Raw genomic sequence first — 23323 nt, 5'->3', positions numbered from 1 at the left:
AGATGCCTACTATCTATGGCTGGGGTGGCAACTTGAGTCCCTCCATATGTTTTCACCTACAACTTCCATCAGTCTAACCAGCATAACCAATGGTGAGGGATCATGGGAGTTGTAGGCCAAAAATCTGGAAGGCCACAAGTTCTTCACCGCTGGTCTATGAGATTCTATAAAAGTTGTTCTGGACAAGAGGATATAGATATATAGATCCCTACACATGGCCATTGTGTCTCAATTGCCATTGGCATGGGCTCCAAACATCAGATTGTTTCTACCACTTAAGAAGCAGAAAATTCCACAAGTGTTAACATGACCAATAAAGAAAACCAATTATTGCAAAAGTGAAAACTGTTTCTTTCCACTGGTGATATTTAATTGTGTCCATTGAACTAAGGTAGTAAATTAACTTTATGACACATCTTAACTTGCAAACACTTGCCTTTTACAGAAATGAATGGGTGTTCTTTCCCCCTTTCTTTGAAGGCTATCTTTGAAGGGCCCAGACAGAATGTCCTAAATGGCTAACAGGGCTGGGCCATGGGCAGCCTGGAGTTAGTCAGGACCAAAAAGCCATCAGGATCAGAGGGCAAACCAGAAGGCAGAACCAGAGAACAAGCCAAGAGTCAAGACTGAAGACACACCAGAACTCAGGTAGATTTTGCTACTCAAGCAAAGTTCCACTGAGACAGATCCTCTTATACTACTTTCTGGCCTGAGCGAACTCAGTCTAGAACGTTCTTCACTAAGAAGCTGCAGTGACATGGCTTGCCACATGAGGCACTGGTCAGCAGTTTGTGCTTGTCATATAGAAAATTGCTCTGGGATGACTTTTCACATGCAAGACTAGGCCAACCAGATTTCATTCTGGGATCTAGCTTGCCTTTGTTTATAATGTGAATACCTTTGTTTACATCCATGCATACAAGAGTTCTTGGGGATCCAAAGACAGTCGGCTCATAGCAGTAAAATTGTGTACACTTTTCTTACTGAAATCAGGTGCTGTTACAAACGAACAATTGTCATTTTATATCAAGAGTAATGTGTTTCAAGCAAATGTGATTACCCTGAATTAGTAAAATGCCTCCATTATCAAAGAAGGAATGACTTTGAAATAAAGTGATGTCACACATCCATGTTGGGGAATAAACATTTTCTCTATAGCTAGAATTGATGACAAACCAAATTCCTGGTTTGTTATCCTGGTTTGTGAATAAACTGTAGTTTGAACAAACCACAGTTTCCCAAATTTGAATGAAACAGGAAGCTGTTTATCACAGTTAGCCACTGTCACCTCCCAAATAAATAGGATGGTGCAGACTGGACTTCAGTGGTGAATGTAAAACCTCTGTGACTGCTCTTTTTTTGGCAGGAAGGCAGGATATAACTAAAATAAACACATGTGAAATTCCTATACACATTTCAGGCACAAAGGACAGCAGAATCTGGGCAGTGCAACTTTCAACATATTAATATATAGAACAGACAGATCCATCTTTGAGGGGTAAAGGTTTACCTAATAAAATGAAAGGTGAGTCATAACCATTAGACACAAGTAGGGATAAGAGGTATATTAAGACTATCAGATAAATCAGTTTAATAAAATGTTTACGTAATTCCAAATCACATTTTAAAAAACCATTTTATATGTGGCATTACAACTATAGAAGGATGCCAACTACAGGATTATGTGCATAATATTATGTAAATCTATAACTGAATTATCTTACTGTATATGCATCATTAACACATCCACTGATGTGCTATTATTATGTTTATGCTTCAAGATGCATGTGCTGGAGATTTTTTTTTTCAAGGTATAAGCCAAATGTTTGGAATCTCCAAATCAAGTATTCTTTGAGTTGCATTGTCATCGCTTCTTGCTTTCCTAAAAGCTTGAACCTATGGATTAGTTCTTTGCCTCCAGAGCACACAGGGATTGTAATAAAAATCCCAACATTCAGTGCCAGTTCCAGGTTGTTGAGGACCCTCCGACAAGACACCTTCAATGGCCCCCCTCCTTCAGTGAGTCTACCTTCTCACTGCCATTGTCACCAGCTGCTATTGCTCCTCATCCACTTTCTCATCATTGCTACCACTTGCTTGCTTGACAGGCAGAGTGCCAGGGAGCAAGTAGGCAGTGGTATCTCATGCTCTTCCTTTTCACCACCACTGTTGGCTGAGCCAGAGCTACAAGCAGCTAAACAAGCAGGTTGCAACAGTGAAGAGCAGGAGTAATCCAGGGGACTCTTCAGTCAGCCCCTGCTGGGGTGTGGGCCCTTAGCAGGTGCCTGACCATGCCTACCCTTGATGCTGGCCCTGTGTGAGTCAACTGATTCCCTCTTGCCAGGGCTAGGACCCAACGTAGATCTTGATGAAGTTACACCAAGCCCTATTGCTTTTCCCTATCTAAGCCTGCTCCAGTGGTTCCATACAAACCCCAGTGAACCACTCTGGTGGGGGCAGAGCAAGGAGCAGGGATAAAAAAGCCCTTCCACCCACTTGTGTTACACACCATGGGCGTTTACCCCACAGGAGCTACAGAAACTAGTGCATGTATATATGAGTCATTCCTTGTAATGACAGAGGGGAGAGCTAAACAGAAGAGGAATTGGGCAGAACCAGCAGGTTCTATGTTTCTTACACCAGGGAAGGCAACTTGTGCCCCCCCCCAAGATGTGTTAGCCTACAACTCCCATTATCCCTCACCTGTGGTGCTGCCAGAGAGAAACCATGAGCAGCTATCTCACCCCTGCTCATTTGCTCCCTCTATCTAGGCGGTGAACACAAAGAGTGTGCAGGCACCTCTCCCTCACACACCAAAATTCTCCCTTCAGGTGGTGCAGTCAAGGCTGAAGGATCCAATCCTTCCCACCACATCACCCAGTGAGAGAGGATGAGTGAACAGGAAGAGGTTACAGCTGCTCCTCCAAGGAGCAGCAACTGCCTCCTTTTGCTTGCTTGCTTTGGGTGGTCCCCATTGGGGCCAATCCTCCCTTCTGCATCAGGATGGGCAACTGGGGGCCCTCCAGAAGTGTTGGCCTACAACTCCCATCATTCCTCAGCTGGCTAAGGCTGATGGGAGTTGCAGACCAAAAAGTCTGGAGCATCTCAAGTTGCCCACAACTCCCTTACACAAATCATCTTAAGTCAACCCTTCCAATCAATCCACTTAAAATTCTTCTTTCAAATCCTCTTAAATTAGATCAAGGGTAGAAAACTTGTGGCCTTCCAGTTGTTGAACACTAATTCCCATCAGCCCCAGCCAGCATGGGCAATGATCAGGGATGATGGGAGTTTTAGTCCAGCAACAGCTGGAGTGCCAGCTCTTCCCCAACCCTGGATTAGATGTTCACTATATGTGATAATAGCCACTAGCTTAGTTGTTGATTTTTTAAAAAACGATTAGACAAATTTGTGGGAGATAAGTCTGTCAATAGATATTAGCCATGACAAGCCAAATCCAAGATTAGGGGCAGAAAACACATGATTGAACAATGCTAGGGAGAAACAACTGGGGAATGGTTGATAATACATCTTGCCCTGACTATGAATTTCCCCTGGCATGCTGGAGACAGAGGGAGCTGGCGAGGTATACTGCAGTCTGATTCAGAAGGCAATTGTTAAATTTTTAGTTTCTCTTCTGTTATCAACAGACCCCAGGTTTTTTTCCATCAGCCAGACACCATGTACAAATAGTCAAAGTTATTGTGTCCATGACCAGGAAAGGCAGTTCCTTTAAAAAAAAATTTAAAAATGAGATGACGAGGACTGTCCCATAACAGAATCCATCCAAACATTAGCATTCAGCTTAACTTGGTGCTCCTCTGGTAAGCCAAGAGCAATGTTTACAAGGCGTTTTAAGAAGTTATACTAATTCTTACCTGCATCTCACGTTCCATAATAGCCAGAACATGACTTTCCAGGATGTGTTTTTAGGGCAATTACTACAATTCTCGGGTGGTCACTTTGCATTAGTTTTCAAGACTTATAAAACAACATGAGGTGTGTGATAATCACTCTGAAATATACAGTCTTTCATTTCCTATTGCCCAATTATAGAAGGTATTTCACAGTGCAGATACAATTACTAGACTGAGTTTTTCTTGTTGTTGCTGGGGGGGGGGGGGAATTAACTAAACAACAAAAAGAAAAACCTCACATTCAACTGGCAAAGACTACAAATGGATGTGTTTTATGAATTAGAAAGGAAATAAATGCATTAAACAATATAAGGGTAATATACCAATTTAGTGCACTGGTCTCCCTTCCTTGCATTCTGAACTACAATAGTTCTTCATACTAAGGACAGTGGATATTTGTCTGAGGCTTGAATCTTAATCCCACAATAGGTCTTTTGTCCTGCTTTATTATTGAGCACCAGATCTCTTTACAGATTCCAAGGTTCAGAGAATAGTCTGTCACATTAGTCCTGCCTTCTGCAACCTGATGCCCTCCAGTTGGTTGACTGCAAAGCCATCATCCACACCCAGTAAGAATGATGGGAATTGTAGTCCAACACATTTGGAAGGCACCACATTGAGGAAGGCTGCACTTATCCTTTCTGGGTGGTGATGTTCTCAGTTCTTTTACTGGTTCTTTTACCTCCAAAACCTATTGACTGCTTTTTAAGAGTGGAGTTTGTAATATAAGGTAGTATACGCTTGCATCTCCATCTGAAGGGGGGGGGGGAATGCTTGGAGTTTGAAAAGCAACAAAAATAAATCCCTCTGTAAACTTCCTCACACATTTAGACCCTAAATAAAAATATGCAGAGTGGAGAAAAGGATATCCAGAAATGACCAAATGTTTGTGTAATTATATATAAGGGGTTGGCTCCAGGTTTAGTCCTACTTAGAGTAGACCCATTTAAATCAATGAGAGTTCAGTTACCTATAACTAACCGGTCCCATTGATTTCAGTGGGTCTACTCCAAGTATGACAAAATCTGGAGTCAACTCAGTGTGTTTATATAGTGGGAAAACCACTAAGACCGCAATTCTATACCCACTTACCCGGTAGTAAGCCTTAATGAGCTTCTTTAATGAGCTTCCTCCATGCATTAAAAATGTGGTTGTTCAGGCAGGCATTTGAGGTGGGTTAGGGTATTTTAGAAAATGTTTTTATTGTAGAATTTTATTGTTTTAAACTGTTTTATTATATGTTGTACATCGCCCACAGTGGCTGGGTGACCAGCCAGATGGGCGATTAATAAATTTAATAATAATAATAATAATAATAATAATAATAATGAAATCAATGGGACTTATTCTGAGTGGAGAAGTATAGGATTGCAGCAGTGGGGGCTGGTGGCTCCGATTTCGGTGGGACTGTGATTCCATTCCATTCTAGTCAGAACCAGCCAGAACTCTAAAGGAGCTATCCAAGGTGCTGAACTATATCCCTGAAATGGGTTCAGAATGGAATCACAGCACCACCAAAATTGGAGTCACAAGCCTCTCCTGGATTGCAATGTAAGTTGCTTTTTCTCCTTTGGTAGACATCAGGATTGCACGGGCTAAAAATCTGCTGTACAACATCATTACATTCTTCAATTATACAGTAATAACAAAAGCAAGACGTGAAGCCCCCAGTGTTCTAATTACCCTTCCACGCATGAAATTCACATATACAGATAACCCTGACATGGGATTCGGCTACAATTTAGGATCCAGTAATGATTTTATGTAGTTACACCATAGGCATACTTCTAATGGGCTCCCATTGATAGGAAATAGCTTCGTCTGTACATAAAAATTAAGGTCTGTCGATTCAAATGAGTCAAGGAAAAGGGAGATTTTTCTTCTGTGTGATTGGTGTGCACTTCAGTAAATTGTCAGATAGATGACAATTTACCTCCAGCACAACCAGCACCATTACCTGATGCCTAAAGAGTCATCCAGGCAGCTCTTTCTCAGAGTGGATACCGAAGTAGTTATTGATCTGCAATCAACTCTGGCGAGACTGGACATTTCAAATGTTTGGTTGTTTGGGACACAGGCCAAACAAATGCAACATCTTTATCTCTTCCAGGGTAGATCTCTAACCGTGCAACCTTGTGCATGTTTACTCAGAAGGAAATCCCACTGTTTTCAGTGGAGCTTATTCCCAGGTAAGTATCCATTTATGTATGTAAGTACATACGTACGTACGTATTTCTGAATTTATATCCTGCCTTTCTGCCAAAAAATGGGACTCAAGATGGCTAGCCACAGTCTGATAATAAATGTATCAGACTACAGCCTTACACTGTCTTCTTTCTACCCATTCTATCAGAGATAGAGAACCTTTTTTTTTTTTTTTTTTGAAGGTTGTATTCCCTTGGGGATGATCTCTGTGTGTGTGGCGGGGGGGGGGGGGCTGCATAACAGCAGTGGGCGGGGCCATAAAAGTAAGAGAGGGCACTCCTCCTCCTCTCTCTCTCTCTCTCTCTTTACATCTCTGTCTCCACCTTCTTCCTCTCCCTCTCTCTTCCACCCTGTCCAATGGGCTGCTGGGAAGGGCAGATCACTTTTGTTGGAGGTCTGAACTAGTCGCTTGCAGAGGACATTTGGAATTAAGCCAGGGAGCACAGGTTGCCCAACCCTGCTTTCAGGGTTTGTAACACTGCAGATCCGGGATGCCAAACCTCTTTCAGCCTGAGAGCCAAATGTAATTTTGGAGACACTGCACTGTGGGGGGGAGGGGGGTGCATTCTAGTGGTGGGCGAGGCTGAAAGCAAGTGGTGGGGCCAAAGGCAAAAGTGGCTCCTGCCATTCTCTAAATGTGACTGACATTTCTCGTATTTGTACATGTAAAAACAAAAGCAAAAGTACATTGTGACCATTGTGATATGCTTCCTGTTTCTGAGCTGAATTGTGGCCAAAATAAGGGAAACGAGCAGAGAACAGCAGGGAGGTCTCACCCACCCTGAACCAGAGACTACATAAGAGCAGCTGTGCTGGATCCAGCCAAAGGCCTATCTAGTCCAGCATTCTGTTTGCACAGTGGACAACCAGATGCCCACAAGAAGCATTGGGCTGAGCCATCTCTGATTATTCCACCTATGCTGGTAGAGAAAATAACAAGATGGTGGAGGGTGGATGTACATATTGCATTGGAGACCCAGCAAGTTGGGTGTACGTTGCAACCAGCATCAGTCTGCTTACAGCAGAAGGAAATAGCAGAGGCCTGCTTCAGCTGGACTGTCCCCCCCACCCCACACACACACACACATACAGCCAGCTATCACCAGCTGGCCTTGGGAAGGGTCCTCAACAGGGAACACTCCACAACGCAGCATTCTTCTGCCAGTCCGATTTGTGAGTAAGACAGTGGCCCAGCATAAGGGGTTCCCTGGTCTCTAATTTGGCAGTGCACAATGTCAGCCATTTCTAGGTAATCTAGAAAAAGTAAGGGGACAGTTGTATGGCATTATGAACCACCCATAACAGCATATTATAACTTTCCCCAGCTGGGCTGTAGTCCAACACATTTGGAGGGAAATGAACTGCTAATATCCATCATGAACTATTACAAAATTTAGCTTGGGGACAAATGTGTACAGTGAATAGTGTATGAGAAAGGGGGCGGGGTGAGGGGAAGAGAGACAGACAGACACTGATAGACAGGAAAGAAAGGAAACCATGAGAAATAAAAACTTCTATATAGGACAAATGTCAGAGCAGGGGGCTTTTTTTTAATTAATTGTCCTTAGGCTGTCCCTTTAAGTTGGAAGTGCTGTGTGTCTGCAATCAACCTACATTCCTAAGAGCAGTTATAGCAGATAGTCTCTGAACCGAAATGGTAATTTATGCATATTAAAGTGGGTTTCTTTTTAAAGAAAGGAAAAACCAGCCTGAGAAGGCCTCTTTGTATATTTGAAACAAAGATGCTGAAAATAAGTGACAGAAGCATCTATCATCAGCTGTCCAGTAAATAACAGAATAATCTTTTCAGACAGGGAGCGCTGGTGATGCATCCATGAGTGTGGGACCAGAGACTGCTCCTCTTCAGGAAGGAAAAGGGATGGATGTTTGGAGCCTACAGTTCAGTTTAGAACAGCCTTCCCCAGCTTTCTGCCCTCCAGATGTGCTGTACTGTAACTCTCATCATCCCCAGCCAACATGGTCACTGGTATGTTGAGAGTTGCAATCCAACACATCTGGAGGGCACCAGGCTGGGGAAGATGGAGCCCTATCTCTCCTTGCCTATGAACTTTTGAAAGGAATGATGCTCATGTACCAACTCCCATCATCCCCAGCCAGCATGGCCAATGGGAGTTGTAGTCCAACACCTCTGGAGGGCATTGAGTACAGGAAGGCTGAGCTAACTCACTTTAGAATTTTTGCTTTAAAAAAAAGTGGGGGAAATGTGTGCATTCCAGGTGTAGCATGGATGGCTATGCTATATTCCACCATAGCATCATGGCTAAGGGGCTGAGCTACAAATCAGGATTGTCCCCAGTTTGAATCTTGTTCTGACAGGAACTGATTAGGTGGCCTTAATCAGGTGGCTAGCTGTCAGCCTCTGCCTCTCCCACCCTATCCCCAATATGGGGATAATAATGCAGACTCACCTTATAGGTTTGTTGGAAGGATGTACGCATTTTTTATTTAGTCATTACATTTCTATAGTGCCCAATAGCTGAAGCTCTCTGGGAGGTTCACAACAACTGAAACTCTAAAATACAACATGATAAAATGCAATATAAACCTTTAAAGGATTACAAACAAATATCTCTCAGTATAGGGGTGTTGAAACTCTTTCAGCCTGAAGGCTGAATTTCCTTATGAAGACGCTCTCAGGGGTCACAGACAGTCTAGTGGTAGGTGGGGCCGAAGGCTAAAAATGAAAAATACCAGCATAGTTTAGCTTGAAGCTCTGGCTTCCAGTAACTAAGCCTTAGGAGAGGCATTTCAACCTTTTAGAATGAGGTGGGGTACTGCACAGAAGCCGAGAAACCACCAAACAATTAGCAGCTGGAGGAAAGAGGGTGAGGCCATCAGGGGAACTCTGGAGGGCCAGATTGAAACCCCCGGGTGTGCCAGATTGGGACCCTGGGCCTGAGATTCTCCACCCCTGTGTTAATACTTTGAAAACTCTGAAGTGGTGTATATATACTAAGTATAATGAGTCGTTCCAAATCAAGCGTTAAATCAGTCTGACCAAAATACCAAAAATGTTGGTATTATCCTATACCATGTTAGGCAATTTTAATTTGCAGACAGGAGGCATGTTTGTATATAGGTTTTTCAGAGTACAGTATGATATCACAGGTTTTCCCTACCTTTCTTTGCCCTTACCCCACCCCAATAATCTATGTATATAATCTTTTCATAACTTACCCTTAGAGGTAGAAACTAGCCATTTTAAGAAGTGTGTATATGTATAAATAAAAAAGAGACAGAAGATTTGCCTGCACTCTGTCAAACTATCTTCCTCTTTCCCTTTAATTCCTTTCACAGAGTCATTTTTTCGCTACAAAGCTTTTCCTGGCCCATTATACCTTCCTTGCTTTTGGTTGGCGGTGCTCCCCTCACACACCTTTTGATATCCATGCTCAGCCAAAGGACTCTAAGAGCTTGGGATGTGGAGTATACTCTTATGATTCTCATTGTATGGGTGCTCTGCTTTCACCATTGTTCACATTTTTTGGCCATGGGAAAAATGTGAACCTGTCTTAGCGAAGATGAGCAAGATAGTAGTAGAGGTTTATTATTTACGGTCTGCCGACTACATACATACATACATAATAAAAGAAAATATAAAATACATACTGAAAAAATATGATACATAAGAGTTAAGAGCAGAATCAAGAAACAATCATAGAAGGACTGAGCCGGTTGGCTACATTTAGAAATTTAGCAACTTGCTCTGTAATTCAAATCTTAGAACCTTCAAGTAAAATAATCAGCAAAGATTCTAAGGACTGACCAGGGAAAAACTGCAAGGAAACAAGATATTATGTGAAATTTTCAAATCCTCACTCCTACATGTAATATTTAACAGAATTCACCCCCACCTCGATTTGGTCTCATATTGAAATGCTTCTGTAAAATACCACATAGGCTAGAAGCCATTTCAGTGGCAAAAGAACAATAGATTATGCATTTTTAACTCTTGGGTTTTTTTCAGATTTGTTTTGAAAATCAACATGTAGAAGCAGTGCTGGCTTCAGGGTTTGGGGGTTAGGACAAGATGCCCTGAGTGAGCCCTCCTCTTTGAGTGGGTCCACCTTCTCCTTGCCGCTGTCACAAGAGCAGCAGAGCCAGGAGGTTTCAGGAGTCGGCACAGGACCCCCTTGCAGGGGCATGAGCCTTGGCCGGTGCCTCATGATGCCAACCCCCAATAACAACCCTGTGTAGAACAATGCTTTCTCCTCTTTGTAAATAATCTTCTTTAAAGTATATAAGTCACTGAACATTAGTAACATATATAAACATGTTTCTCCGCTCCTTCTCCTAAAGAAGCTGACCCTGCACTCAGTTCCCCGCCGGAAGTTGCTTGAAACCTCCTGTAGATAAGCCATACCTTACTGTCTGAAATCAAGATGGGTGTTTACAAGTAAGCAATTTCTAGGGGGAAAATAACATAAGTAATGGGATTTTTTAAGTCCTTCTAGAAAATGACATATTATTAGTTAAGTGAAAAGATAGCACTACACTAAACACTATCTCTGAAGCAGCTAAATTGGCAGAAAACCACTTTTTAGAGGAAATTGCTCCAGACATAAAAATACTGCTGTGCCTCCAAAAATACCCAGCAGCCACAAAGTACAGAAATATTCTCCAGAAATATAATTGACTCTCATTTTCTGAACACTATGGAACGTACAGGGATGATGTCTCTCTGTAATGTTCTGTATACATTATATAAACATCACCCACTACTCAAGAGGTCAGCTCTGGTTGTATTTAAAACTTTACTTAAATGCATAGCCATGCTGAGACAGACCATCTTCTGCCACATTTATGACCACAAGAGTTACCAGGGGGCAAGGGACACTTTCTAAAGTTCACATAAATGTATTTCCCACTACTGTGTCTTTGCTCTTGATATAGCATCGATCACAACCACCTCCTGAGTAAAATACACAGGTGCCAGGAGGTCCAGGTCATTGTGTTGCTGTAGGCATCCAAGCTGACACTTTAAATGTAAGTAAAGGGATTGAGCTATAGTGTATTGCCAACAAGCTGCATGAAAACTCATTGCCTACGCTTCCTTCTCTGTATCCCTCCAACCACAGATGGTTTCTATCTATTCCTTGTTGGCTAAAGTGCCAGGGCCAATTATAGGTCCACACATTTGCCATTCGATTTATTATTTTGTTTTTTAACTGTATCTGTGAACTTTCCAAACACCTGTTGCTCAAAAAAGGTTACAATATAAAAGTATGGGTTTAAAATAAAAATGTTAAAATAAAATGCAGCCATAAAACATGATAACCTATACGGCAACCTTCCCCAACCTGCCCAATGGGTAGTCTAACAGATCAGGAGGGCACCAGGTTATGGAAGGCTACAATATGGCAATATAAGACTGTTTTCACTTCCTTCTTGAGCCCTAGATATGGGGTGCAGAGAAGCCCCTACCCTGACATGCCTAACCTGGTGAAGAGGTCTCAAATTCTCAAGACAGACATAATATAAAAAGAAGGCTCCCAGCATTGCAAGCCTGCCTCCACAACTTAACAGACAACTGGAGGTCCAAAGTAGATGTGATGCTCAAAGGTAGTTAAAGATATTTTGCTGCTGGAGGCAAAGGATAAGATGGTGTCCATCACACATTCCACATATAGAATCTGACTGGACTGGCAGTTGAATCTTACTTCAACACTAGTGATGGGACACTATCCTCCACTCTACCTAGTGAAATAAGGACCATTAAGCACCCTAATCTCTGACATATCGGAAACCATCATCAGTCTTTTGATTCTTATCCATTAAGAGAGAGAGAGACAGAGAGTCAAGTTGACTTCTATGAGCCTAGCTTTATTTTTACAGAATTTCCCTAGACGAGATCCAGGATAAATTTATGAGCCTCGCTTATTCATTCTTGATTAAACCTCTGCTATTCAATGTGATAGTTCAGGCTGCTATTCTAAATATACTTACTAAGGACTAAGCCTTCTTGAATGCAATGGGCCTTAATTCTCAGTGAACATGCATATAATTGGGCTGTCAGCACAGCAGCAATATTGGACAGTGCCCCAAATGCTGAATTTATTTCGTAAAAAGATTTCTGATGTCATTATGTATGAAAGGAGTTTGGAAAGGCAGATTTATAAGGGTTAAAGCAAAAAAAACCATCTAAATAAGATGCTTGTTTTATATTCTCAAAAGTGTGTTGTTTAGATATTAGAATATCTGTATCCAATGCGAGCCGTTTCCTTAATACAGCTCACAGAGAAGCGTTGAAAGTTGCTGACAAACTTCAGGAAAAGGTGCCCTTTCCTGTTTGCTGTCAAACTGAGGTGATTCTGTCAATTTCTCCCTGCCTGTAGTGGTTTTGTCATGTCTGAGGCTAGTTTTCAGCTTCTTAAACATGACTTGGGCTGTTCATGAAACGCAAAACAAACATCAACGATCAGCATCAACTTCAGCAAAGGAGCCTAGGGCGAAGGCATACTCAAAACTGTATTTTTTCCTCCCACAATGAAAAGGTGGGGGGCTATATTCAGCCATTACCTAAGGGCTTTCATAGCCTTGGGCACTAAAGGAATCCATATTTAGAGACTGCAGTCTAAACAGTTTCCCCTTCACTGTTTTCATCATTTGCTTCAGTGTCAGTCTTCCCTGGTGTAAATCACAGGTCCATTTTTAGGTTGAACATGAACAGGTCTGCTCTCCCTTCAGTGTACAGTAGATTTATGTAGCCAAAATTAGAGTCAAAATTATCACTGGCAGAACAGAAACTTATGTTTTTGCAGCAGTACAAAATATTGGTTGAGCTTGACAGCGACCTGGATCTATCAAAGCTCTAGTGTTCAGGTAAATGGACCATCTTTGAATTAGCTGTGTGGGTGACCCATTCTGATTAAGGGCAGCTTCATACTTTTATTTGGCAAATGTAATGGCTACATGTACACTTCATGTATTTACATGTACAGTGCAGACACCATAGACCCATGCACTTATATGGTTAAACACTCATGTATGTTACCAGACATATCAGTGTTTCAAAACACATGTACACAGGCCCATGACATCTAGACTTCACAAGTTCGCAGTAGGAAATATGCAGAAATGGAGTTTGCTGAGTGGGACTGCTGTATGTATCATCCTACACACTAATAGTGAACTCATGTGATGTGTTATGCCGCCTTGAATACCCTTTTTAGTAGCAAGACAGGGTACAAGTCAAAGAAAGGAAGGAAGGAAGGTATATAACCAAAACAGGGCTACTGAGAAACAAACAGGATGTATAAGCATGCTCAGGGGAAACCCAAGTGTTGCAGAAGTTACTGTATTTGAGGGCAGAAATGGCAGTTTATGGAACAGAGAGTTGCTATCTTTCTTCTGGGATAAAGATAGCAACAATGTGGAAGTCTCTGAGTGAACCATCTGTACAGTGCTGGTTGACCAAAATGTGGAACCTGTCTGTTTGTCTGTCTGTCTATCTATAGTATTTCTTGGCCACCTTTCAGGGCAGAAGCCCTCCCAAGGAGGCTTACAATGCCTAATGAGGTTGTAAGGGGTTGTCATGAGGTTGAACCTAATGAGGACTGAGCATGCTTTGTGGCCACATAAGACCTAGTGCCTGTTGCATATGTGGCAGGGGAAGGGGAGAACAGAAAACCTGAGAGGAGGCCCAATGGAATGGTATATCCGGAAAGAAGGCCTGGCTGACTGGAACACTGAACTGGAGCACTCCACACTGAAACCTTTTGTTGCACACTGAAACCTTTTGTTGTTCTCCTCTAGTGGGAGGAGAAGACTAGTCTGCCTGCTAAATGGTGGTTCAGTTCTCATCCTTTGAAAAAATGGAATGAGATTTATTCTGCTCAATGTAAGCAGACATGATAGAGTCACCATGAAGTGACTTTTCTCTTTACTATTCAGTAAAGTCATCTTGTGAAGGTGACCCTAATCATAAGATTGTAAGTGACAATGTCCTTTAAAATGTTTTCCTTTCTTCTTCTTTTCAGGATATAGAAATTTGTGAGGCTTCCAAGTGGGGATGTTTCTTCACTTCCAAAATTATCTTGTGAATAAGCTCTCATTCTGATTACATTGTTCTTCCTTGCAATGTTTTCAGATATACAGGTGACTTGTGGAAACACTTCTGTGTGCTTAACTCAGAACAATGTGAGCAACACACGTCAGATCAAAAATAATTACAACGCATTTGTACTTCTTAGAACTATTCCCTCAAAGCTGGTCACAAATGGTGCCTGTGATACTTGAAACTCCCTTAGGGTGCAATCCTATGCATGTTTAGGCAGAAAACAGTCCTACAACTTCCAGCATTCCCCAGCCAGCTTTAAGATTGTGCCCTTATTGTATTTCATTTTCCATGTTAGGTTTAGCTACCTTCCAAAGTAAAATACTAGAGCTGCAGTTCTATGCCCATTGATCTGGGAGTAAGCCCCATTGAATTCAATAGGACTTACTTCTGAATAAACATGCCTAGGATTGCACTAGGCTACTTTTTTTTCTGTACCTACTTACCATGAACCTGGAGGGCAAGGGTGATCATTTAACCTTAAAAACATCAAAGGCGAAGGAATAGCTTCCACCCCCATAGGCACTGGCATGTCACAGCCTCTCACCCTGGCCTACACTCCCAACTGTTAAACACTAACAAAATACATTATAATGGTGTGTGTGAGAGAGAAAGTCAATTAGGAAGACTTATATTTCGCAGGAACCCCTACAGCAAGAATGGGGAATGTGTGGCCCTCCAGATGTTGTTGGACTGCAACTCCCATCATCCCTCACCATTGGCTGTGCTGGATAGGGCTGAAGGGAGCTGCAGACCAACAACTTCTGGAGGAACATGCATTCCCCACCCCTGCCTAGACAGTCCAGCATGTTTCATCCATGCCTATGGGAGAAGGCAAAGGAATGCACTTGGGGACACCATTGAGGAACAGGCTAACCCTGTTCCTAGTTCCTGAGAAGCAAGCCTGCTCCTATCCACATAGCCCCCATACCAGGCTCTGTCTCATAAAGCTGCTTCCCATGTGGTCGTACAACTAGTCCTGACCCCAACATCAGCACAGAAGTAAGCTCTCATGCTTTAATTCCAAATTGAACCAAATCAAAAAATAAAATTGTTCCATGCAAACTGTATAATGTTATCATGTGAGTATTAGGGAAATAGTTGTTTATTATTGCAATGATGTACTACAGTAATGATGTAGTGGTATGCTTTTTTGTTTTTGTATTGCTGTTTTGTGAGGTGCTTTGGACAGTTTTTGTGAAAAAGCAGCATATAAATTAAATGATGATAATGAAATGATAAACTGTAACACAAAAGGTAAACACACACACACACCCAAAGCCAAGGCACAGGTAAGTAAGGCACAAAACTAAACCAGTTTATTTTTATAATATAGAAGGACCTGATGCAGAGGATTGTTTAAAAAATGAACTGCTATATTTTGAAGTCACAAAATATCCATATGAAAATCTCTGTTTCATTTGCTTTTTTTTTAAGGCCTTAGCTCAGTGGTAGAGTGCATGATTTGCATGCAGAAGGTCTCTGGTTCAATCCTGGCATCTCCAGGTATGCTGAGAAAGACTCCTGCCTGAAACCCTGGAGAGCTACTGCTCATCAGTGCAATAACACTGGACCAATGGGCTGACTCAGTTCCTATGTTCTTATACTTCCAAATAAGAAATCCTGCATCCAGTAGAGACCAAACTCAATAATGGTGAAGGGGTAGAACTAAGGCTTTTACCAAAGTTCAAAGATAATTACCATTTGCAATGTAAAAACTCATCTGTAGTAGAACAACCAGCCACCTGTTGTTGTTGTTGTTGTTGTTGTTTTGGTTACTTAAGAAAACTGTGTATTGTTGCTCCCAAGTTTGCAAAAAGGTTTTCTGTTAAAGATAGGGTTTATTTGTTACAGTGAAGTGTTATGTGTTCTTTTGAACTTTGAAGATTGCCCCTACTGGACGCCTTATATTCTACCCCTCTGCCTATAAGAATTATAGACTTCAAGGATGCAATCCTATGCAGATAGGCAGCCGCCTCCAAACTTGGAGGCGACCACCTATCCAATGCAGGGCAGGAGAAGCACAGAGGGGATCGTTACCAGAGGTACTGCTCTTGCCCTGCATTTTCAGCTAGACAGCCACTTTTGGCTGTTTAGCCGCGGGACAGCAGAGTGGGGGAGGAGGCTGCCGTACGACACACAGGATGTGTCATACTGGAATTTCTGCCTTCCCGCCCCGGAAGGCCCTCCAGAACGCCCCATTTCGGCCACTCCGAACTCCTCTTGTGAGCAAGGAGCACGGGGCTTCTCTGCACTAGGCGGGGGGGGGGGGTCAGTTCTCCAGGAACCAATCTCGGACCACAGTCTCCAAGGTTGGTTCCCCGAAAACAAGATATCCTATGGCCATCTAGCTGCTGATTAGCGGCCATTGGATTTCTCCCTAAGGGTGTGATATATTATCAGCATCAAAAAATTGTGAGACTTTTATTGCAATAGTTATTCTACTTGTTTACTTTTTTACCATGTGGAGGATTAATATGGGCTGCTGAAGTTCAGTTTAATTCAGCTCCTCATTAAGATTTTGTAGATTCAAATCCAGTGACTACCCATCAGCCGTTATTGACTTCATTTAATTTTGTACACTTCCAGGGCTGTCTGTAATTTTGCAATGTATCAGATCAGTCAGGGGTTTTCATAAGGACATTTTTTGACTTTGCAATATAGTCTCTAAGGGCGCAATCCTATGGCCGCTAGTCAGTGGCTAGACAGCCATAGGATAGGTCGGTTCCTAGAGAACCAACCCCCACCCCTCCCGCACCGCCTTGTAGGCAATGCGGATCGACTCCATGCTCCACGCTTGTAAGAGCAGTGTGGAGTGGCGAAAATAGGGTCCTCCCAGGGACAGGCTGGGACGGGGAAGTCGGAAATGCCAGTACGGTCTGGCCGCCACTTCCCGTGCTCAAAGGTCCCGCGGCTAGACAGCCAAAATCAGCTGTCTAGCTGCGAAAGCAGGGTGGAGGAGAGTGAGGAGGAGATCCACTGCTCACCACTCCTCCTGCCCTGCCCTGGATAGGCGGTTGCCCTGGGGTCAGAGGCAACCATCGATCCAGATAGGATTGCTCCCTTAATTTTTTAAAAGAATCTTTGTATCACATCCTTGTATCTTATAAAAACTTATTGTACTGCTCTTTCAGTTACCCTTTTCAAAAAGATTTTTTTTAAAGCTTGCTTAAAGAAACCATCCAAATTGGTTATTTCCTATTATGCCTCTCCTTTCCTCCCCCAAACTTCTTCTGCTATGTTAAAATATAATTTCTGAAACTCCTTGAGAGATATGTCAGTGAGGAAAATAAACTACACTAGTATGAGCTAAGGCTGCATTATTCATAGGTTACTATGAACCCTGCATAAAAGCATGGCATTTTTACAATTAATACATACCATGCACAAATTATCAATGCTGGTTTATATCATCAAAATGAAAACAGGAGAAAGAATGCCGTCCTTCTATTATTTCATAAGGAAGTCCGGAAACACTTGACAGGCTTCCCTGGATCCCAACGTTCTTTCTCCAAAGCAAGATCCCAGATAGATAATATTTAGGCCTGTTAATAATCACAAAACCAGTCTATCAACATATAAGCAGTACTGGAAATGTAGCATAAAGTTAATTCAAAAGAGGGCCAATTCCATGGTCACATATGCTGCAGGGGGGCAGGGGGGAGACTGTTTTCTTTTAGCACACCAAGACCTAAGCCAAGGGGGTTATTATTGCATGGCATATGGGGAACTGTTTGTGAAAATCTTGTTAAAATACCACAGCTTATCACTCTACTGAAACCTGTTTTGTGCTGCCAGTAGTTCATCTGGCTGCAGTGACATCAGGTGTTTTGAAGGCTCATAGAAAAACACAGCAAAAGAAAGTAGCGCTATATATCATCTAGTGCTCTGTCAAAATAAAGTCCTGCCATAATGATCCTTGGTTGGTACTGACTCTGATCGAACTGAAATTACTCACCGTATTTTGTGTTTGTTTTCATGAGTGAAATTGTCTGCACCCACCATATTAGTGATGTGCTTTCTGTTCCAATTTCCTTCTTTTTTTCTGTCATTATTTATTTATTGCAGTTATCCTCAAATGGAAGCATACATGGTCTTCTCCCTCCATTTTATCCTCACAACAACCTTCAGAAATAGGTTATGCTGAGAGTTAGTGGGTTGTATCCAATGTTAGTCTAACTTAATTGCCATTCATTTCAATAGATTTCAACTCCCATTCTATATAGGACAAATTGGATATAACATAGTGACTGGGCCAACATCACCCAGTGAACTTCATGGCTCAACAGGGATCTTATGTTTTCCAAAATGAAGGCACACAATCAAGGCCCCATCTACATGGAAATTTACTCTGAGCTACAGTGCCTTCGAGACCATCATGGCACATGATAATATGCCCCTCTCTGCAGCAAGTGTGTTTTTTCCTGCTGTAAAACCCACATTTTCGGAAAGACATTCTGTGTCAGATTTTCCCATCGCACCAGCTTCAGTGTGGTTTGGGAGTCTGTGTGACCTCGACTGACTTTGGCACAGGCTGGAGGGAGCAGCGCGGAAAGGTGGAAGGGAAAGCTGCATCATGAAAGGGTGGACATGAGGAGTCTACTTGGAAGTAACTTGTCTTCCACTGCACTTCACTGAGCACTGGGTGAGGAGAGGGGTGGGGATCAAGCCTGTCATTTCAAAACTCCACTCTTAATGGAAGTGCGAACAGCTACAGAACCTTAATGATTTTAAAAGCAGATCACCCCCAAATGACCACTATTCCTGCTGAGAAAGAGTGGACACAAGGAGAGGTGTTGGCTAAACATGGTTACTTGGAAGTAACTCATTTGCTTCCATTGCACTTCACTGAGCACAGGGTGAGGAGAGGGGCAGGGAGCAAGCTTCTGCTCATTCACCGCCCACACCTATGCAGTTGATGATGTTCAGTTCTACTCATGGGACTCCGCCCACCCAACCCCAAACTAATGTGGTTTCAAGTGTCATTTGCCCCATGAAAGCGGGTTTATTTTTAACGTATACACTGCTTTACTGGCTATGTTTTTCACTGGAGGAGCAAACCTGATCTCATGAAAATCTGGATTTAAGCAGAATCGCTGTATTTCCATGTAGATGGGGCCCAAGTCACACCCTCTCTATTTAACTTACCTTTTAGAGTTGTTGTGAAGTTATAATGCTGAGCTCCTTAGAGGAAGAATGGGACTCAGATGTAATAAACAGGCAGAGAGAGTAAAATCTTTTTCTGGAAAAAGTTGATTTAGTTGTATTATGATTTAAAGAACTACATAGGGTTGTGTTTTTTTTGGACTTTGTATATTCTGAGATGTTTAGTGCATGGCAGTCTTTTAAAAGGTTTTTTTAAACTGTCTTTTATGTATTAAAAATAATTTGAAGCCTTGCCTGCCTTAAAACAGATTGGGAATATTTATTTAATTTGAAATTTGGTGCACCCACTGGAAGTAGATGTCTTTTTGTTGACTGCAGCGTGTTCCTCTCTTACTGTGGGATAAAAACATTCCCCAATGGCCAGAGCACAAAACTGGCGCACACATACATATACATCACTTGATTATTCCAAACCATGGCATATATTAATTTTAACAAATGTGCCTGTTGTCTGATTAAGGCTTTCTTACACAAGCAAAATTTGTTGTTATTCTTTTAGCAGGGTGGGGTGGGAGTATTATTTCAAAGAGATCATGCTTGGATTCCCTACCACCAATTAACAATCTTGTTTCCAGCTATTATACTAAAACTAATATTGTGACCTCAAATGCCAATTTAACATGGCCAGGATTACAGGAAGCAGAGAGAAGTACCCCTTCAGGCTGCAAGACTGGGTCTGAGAGTGCAGTGCAGAATGCTCTACAGAGCTCTGAGAGTCCTTGTCCTGAAGCACTGAAGTGGTGAGAAGGTCTCCCCCTGGCTCTCCTAACAGCAGGAATGGGGAATGTGTGGCCTTCCAGATGTTGTTGGACTGTAACTCCCATCACCATTTACCATTGGGTATGGTGGCTAGGGCTGATAGGAGCTGCAATCCAACAATATTTGGAGGGCCACATGGCCCCCACCCCTGGTGTACATCCTGAGCATAATAGATGGGGAACCAGGAAGTAAGGGTGGTCCGGCTCATTTCTTGCAGTAGAAAGGCAATGCACATTCTTGTCTTAGTGGACTGGCACACTTTCCTTATCCATTGGATAATTATTTGATATATTCTGAATTCTGAATTTTGCTTTTTATATTGGGCATTTAAAATTACTGTAGTTTGCTTTAATTCTTTTATTTTGAATCATCAGTGTTATTGACTTACATATATGCTACTCTTAAGCATCTAAAGGTGCACTCTTATGCATGCTGGCTGGGGAATGCTTGGGGTTGTAGGACTTTTTTCTTTCTAAACATGCATAGGATTGCTCCCTAAGATGCCTAAGAAGATGCTGCTCTGCCAGTAACCCCAATCCCACCTGTATTGGAAGACCAAGGTGAAAAATGACTGTGATGAAGAAAGAGCCTGTGAAGAACCGTTCCTTGCTTTCTAATAGCTTCAGCTTTGGATTTAGTCCTGATCATGTGTATAAATCTAAGGAACAAGTCTGTCCTCTTTGATTAAGTATCCATGAGAAACAGTGCTTAAAAGCAAAGTTTGGAAATTAATCAGTTAGGCTCTATTGTGTTTTTCCCCAGAACAATCCATTCTATAGGTTGGATCACCATAATGTGGCTTGTGGGTCACCGCAATCCAGGCCGGGGCGCCTCTTGGGGTTCCTCCAGGGAGCAGGGCTTAGGCTCCAAGCCCCACCCCTGGAGAAATTCCCTCAGAGGGCATCTCCACTGCTATCTCCCATACAAGATAGGTGCTGGTGCGTGCCAGCAGCAGAACCCCCACTGTTATCTCCGATCTCATATTGGAAATAGCAGCAGGAATGCTGGGCAGCCTGGGCTCTCTCCATGCTGGAAGGAGGCACAGTTCCATGCCTCCTTCCAATGCAAAGAAAAAAGAGATGCTGTCAGGGGCGAGGCCACACCCTGTGATGTCATTCAGCTCATGGGGTGGGGGCAATCTGGCCCCCCATCCCAAAACACTTTTGTACCCCTGCTTTAATTAGTGCAGACTTTAGCTGCCAGAATTCTAACTGGTACAGCCAGGTTTGTTCATATCACACCAATTTTAAGAGAACTGCACTGGTTGCCTAATTTGTTTCCAGGTCCAATTCAAGATGCTGGTACTTAACTTGAAAGCCCTAAATGAGACCCAAATACCTGACAGTGATGTACAGAATTATGCATGGGGTGGAGAATGTGGATAGGGAGACATTTTTCTCCCTCTTTCAAAATACTAGAACCCGGGGTCATCCTATGCAGCTGACTGGTGGGAGATTCAGGACAGATAAAAGGAAGTACTTCTTCACACAGAGCATAGTCAAACTATGTAATTCCCTTCCACACGATGTAGTGATGGCCACCAATTTGGATGGCTTTAAAAGGGGATTAGGCAAATCCCTGGAAGAAAGGGCTATCAATGGCTACTAGTCCTGATGGCTGTGTGCTACCTCCAGTACCAGAGGCGGTGGGCCTGTATACACCAGTTACTGGGGAACATGGGTGGGAGGGTGCTGTTGCGCTCACATCCTGCTTGTGGGTTCCTGGTCAACAGCTGGTTGGCCACTGTGTGAACAGAATGCTGGATTAGATGGACCTTTGGTCTGATCCAGCAGGGCTCTTCTTATGTTTTTATGAAGGTGACTGCCTTTTTCCATTCCAGCCTGCCCATGCCTTAAGACCTTCTACTGAAGGCCTTTCTCTGAGTGCCTTCTTTAGGGGAAGTACATTGTGTATCTACAAAGAAGTGGGCTTTTTCTATGATGGCACCATGACTTTGGAACACCTTCCCAAGAGAAGTACACGTGGCATCAACATTACAGTTTTTCAGCATCAAGTTAAGACTATTTTTATTTGCCGAGGCATTTTAAAAAGTAAGGTTGCTTCTGCCTGCTTTATGGTTTTTATATCTGCCTTTTCTTTATTTTAATTGTGATTGATATTTTATTGTATTGTTCTGGTATGACTAATTTAATTCATGCCTTTATACGCAGCCCTGGAATCCATCTGGATGAAGGGCAGTTTAGCAAGATTTTAAATAAAGTAAATGAATAATGGCGTATATTTATATTTTTAGCTACAAGAAATAGGTGAGAACAGTAACTCTAAATTCCATAAAGTAGCATGAATTACAATACTTCAAGAAGATAGCCACTGATCATGATATTTGTCTTGTAGGAATTCCAACTTTCTTTTCTCAATAGTTATATACCAGCTTTCAACAACAAAAATTTTATCAAAGTGACTGATAAATATAGACAATTAAAACATCCTAAAACATCTTAATTTTTATTATTTATTCAATTTTATTCTTTATTCAAACCTTCCTATATACAAAATACTCTAGGCAGCGGAGAAAGTTAAAAACAATTTAACAAGAAACCCAACAACAAAAACAATACAGCATAAAACAGTACATAACAATCAACAAAGAGAAACAAGAGTTCTAAAAAGGGGAGGCCTGCCAGAATAACATACTCTTTAATTCCTGCTTAAAAATATTCAAAGATCTTCTACTGAAGGCGTATTTCAACCAGCAGGTCATTCCACAACTGAGGGATGGCAAAAGAAAAGGTCCTCTGGTATGCGGCTGCTAATCTCACATTAGGCAGCTGCAGCAGATAGCCTTCAGAGGACCTTAGGTGGCAGACTGGGACATGGGGGAGGGGGGAGGAACTCCTTAAGGTACTTTGGACCTAGACCATGCAAAGCTTTAAAGGTAAGAACCAGCACTTTATATTTTGCCCAGAAACAAATTGGCAGCCAGTGTAAAGATTTTAAAACTGGTGTAATATGGTCTACGCAGGATGTCCTTTCTCCTCCTTGCCAGAGTTTATCCCATGTTAACCAATGCTAAATTACACCTTTGTCACAACTTTATGTCTCCATCCCTTGATATGCAGTATACATTTATGTAAAATACTTTTATTCCACAGAATTGGATCTCCAGAAATGGTCTTGCTGTCCTCACCGTATCTATTAGACATAGATGCCCATTTACACATCGCCAAAAAGAGGACAA

Source organism: Heloderma suspectum, chromosome 1, assembly GCF_057233095.1.
Source record: "Heloderma suspectum isolate Gila_16-S chromosome 1, 16-S_ref, whole genome shotgun sequence".
Taxonomy (NCBI): Eukaryota; Metazoa; Chordata; class Lepidosauria; order Squamata; family Helodermatidae; genus Heloderma; species Heloderma suspectum.
Note: the sequence above shows the minus strand (reverse complement) of the source record.